This window comes from Telopea speciosissima, chromosome 3 (assembly GCF_018873765.1).
Source record: "Telopea speciosissima isolate NSW1024214 ecotype Mountain lineage chromosome 3, Tspe_v1, whole genome shotgun sequence".
Taxonomy (NCBI): domain Eukaryota; kingdom Viridiplantae; phylum Streptophyta; class Magnoliopsida; order Proteales; family Proteaceae; genus Telopea; species Telopea speciosissima.
This window is the reverse complement of record NC_057918.1, coordinates 25,563,739-25,566,906: the sequence shown is the minus strand read 5'-3', so window position 1 is coordinate 25,566,906 and position 3,168 is coordinate 25,563,739. Positions and strand designations below refer to the sequence as shown.

Sequence of the window (3,168 nt, the reverse complement as noted above, 5' to 3'; positions counted from 1 at the left end):
GACCTAAATGGCTAAACCTAATATGAAACCAAATTAAAAGCTACTAAGAAATCGAACAGAAAACAGAACAAAAACCGAAACGATTCGATTTGGTTTTGATTTTAAAAATGTGTTCCTATTGTTGGTATGGTTCAATTTTAATTTTTACATTTTATTTCTTAAACCGAACCGAATAACTGAAATCAAACCAATTGACACCCTTAAGTAAAGCTAGCGGTTTGTAACTGCTTCTACAAGTATACATTATTGTTTGACTAACAAATGTAACCAGAGTGGAAAGTATAGAAAAATTGACCATGCATCTTCTATGAGAAGTACTTTTTCTACCCATACATGATGCATGCATTTTGTTCAACAATATCGTTGTGTTATTCTCATAAAAAACGGTATAGTGTTTTAAGCATCACTTTATTGAGTTCAGTTAATCCTTCACTTTATAAACCCCTTGCATTAATTGGTGAGAAAAGCCCAAACTTCTATGCTTATTTCCTTCAAAAATTAAATTAACGTATTAAGGAGATCAAATTTCAAGAAAACAATTCCAGGATCGGTTTGCCTTGTTCGGATTCTGAAATCATAGAAGATTCAGCATTTCAGCCCTTAGTAAGGAATGAAGAAAGAGCCAAACAGTTCCTCTTAGTTATAGACATATCAAAATGATTTATTTTCTTTTCAAAACAAGCATTCGTAAAACTGATCTTTGTTCATTTCATTTAATATGAGATTGCTTATAAATACCCTAATATTATCATTTAAATATCATGAAAGTCTATAGATAAAGGGTTATGCGGGACAACATTGAGACATGGGAGTACACCAATAAAAAGGTAAACTTTATATTTGTCAATATGATCCATTTCACAAGTGTTTTATGAAAAAAAATTAAAAAAATGAATATAACTAATAGGGTAATCTTCCGTAGCACTATAGAGAGTGAAGAGGATTGTTTCACTATGAATTTTCTACCCCTGTTTTTCTTTTATATTGTTCAGTATGTTGAGGGAGGTAAAGGAATTTCACAAAGTAAAAAGCCGACACCACTCACCCCCCACCTCTCTCCTCTTAAATCGCCTACATTGAGTGAGAGATTGGTGACGCAGCCAAGAACCAAGTCACCATTAACCCAAACAAAACTGTAGTTGGTGCGGAGCATCGTCTAGCAATTGCAGGGCTTAATGTGATGAGGATCTGATGATTAACCCGAACAAAACTATAGTGGGTGCGGAGTATCTAGCAATGTGATGAGGATTTGGTGAGCAGAACAAAACTGTAGCTGGTGCTGTGATGAGGATCTTGTGAGCTTTCACTCTTTACTGTCCTTTGATGAAATGAGGGCAAAAAATTGCAAAACCCCGTTAATTGATATAATTATATTTTAGTGGCCCATGCAGGTCTCGAACCTGCGACCTTCGCGTTATTAGCACGACGCTCTAACCAACTGAGCTAATAGGCCACATGTTTTTTTAAAGATCAATTTCAATGATTGTATCCTTTATCATTCTGTATAAATGGGCTATTCTATTTTTATAGATATGGTAGAGGGGCCTATCGTGAAGTGTATTTCACTTCACAACCGTTGGATTTCTCTCTGACACGTGTCGAACATCCGTAAAGAGAACCTCACAACCGTAAGTGAGGGAACCTTAGAGGAAAAAAATCTGGGGGGGGGGGGGGTTGTTACGTTCTAAAGGAGAATCGTTACATTAATATATTATAATAATATATAATTAATGTTAGTATTAGATTTTATAATACTACTCTACTATATTATAATATTATAGTATATGGACCGAGTAGAGGAATCGGAACCGAACCGTGTAAGAACCTAATAGAACCGAACTTCTGAACTGAAATCTAGTAGGTTCGGTTTGAGTATTGAATTTCAAAACCGATTCGATTCTCAGTTCGGTCATGGATAACACCAATACCCTCTGGAACTGATATCGAAATCGAAACCAAAACCGAAACCGAAACCGAAACCGAACTGAATAACCTATTCTAAACCAATTGACACCCTGAGTGTTAGGGCAGTGTCAATTCATAATTTTTTGGGGATGATTAAGAAGACTATATTGAAACACACAGTGCAAATGACAGTGATTGTCTGTTGGTTGTCATTGTTGTCGATCAACACAGTGCATATGTATTGTTGTTGTCAACACAATGCATTTTGGCGCAGTGCAGGATAGAGGCAATGCACAGTGGCAGTCCAGTGCAGTTACAGAGGTCAAGATAGTTCTAACATCATTCAGGATGAGTTGGTAGACTTCAGACAGTGTAGGCAGCGATTGGACTGTATCCCAACATCCTCATTAGTTCTTATAGTGTTCACAGTAGCAGTGACAGTGTTACAGGGATTTGCAAGTGTACACAGAGGTCCCACGTACAGTGAATAAGGAGTCATCTAGAGGCATTTCTATCATTTACAAACATAAATAGTATTTCAGGGGTATTTCTATAATTTTACAAAGTATAGATGGCCTTGAAAATACTAAAACCTAGGAGGGTATTTATGAACCCAAAAGGGGAAGGGAATTATTCCTTTTCTTTGGCTGCTAGCCTTGTAGTAGGAACATTCCTGCTACAAGTGTAGCAGCAAAATAATTTTCCGGATTGAGGACCACCATTACTTTATCTAGTTGAGTTAATCCTTCTCCTTATAAGAATTTTTATCACCTGCGGTTCCCCTGCCCGGTACGGTTCCCTAGTGCCTCTAATAAAAGGGGGTGGACCTCACCCGGGCAATATGTTCGGTCAGGGTGGAATGGTCACTTCAGCCCCCCTATGACAGGAACCGCACAACCGTACCGGACAGCGAACCTCAGGAGATAAAGGTCCCTCCTTATAAACCCCCATGTATTAATAGCTAATCTCTAGTAACACTTCTGAGTCGGAGATTTGAATGAGAGCAAACACCAATGAAAGCCTTGACCCAAGGAAGAAGAAGAAGATCGATCTGTCGGGTCTTTCTCAGTCTCTCTTCTCTTTCAATTTCTCTATGAAAACCATTTTCTGTTTGTTTGGAAGAAAACTGAACTTAAAAAAACAGAACCAAAAAAGTCTCTCGTACAACAGAAGACAATTGAAAGTGGATGGAGAATTGTTAGTGTGGGTTCCACTGTTTATTAGGTGAGGAGATTGAAAGGAAGCAAGGATAGTGTAGCAATC

The 3,168-nt window shown here is 37.6% G+C and overlaps 1 non-coding gene across 1 annotated transcript; it reads right to left on the bottom strand.

Moving 5' to 3' along the window:
* Nucleotides 1-1,379: 1,379 nt before the first annotated feature.
* Nucleotides 1,380-1,453, bottom strand: TRNAI-AAU. Its single transcript has one exon. It is a non-coding gene; the product is annotated as a tRNA-Ile (tRNA).
* Between the last annotated feature and the right edge of the window lie 1,715 nt (nt 1,454-3,168).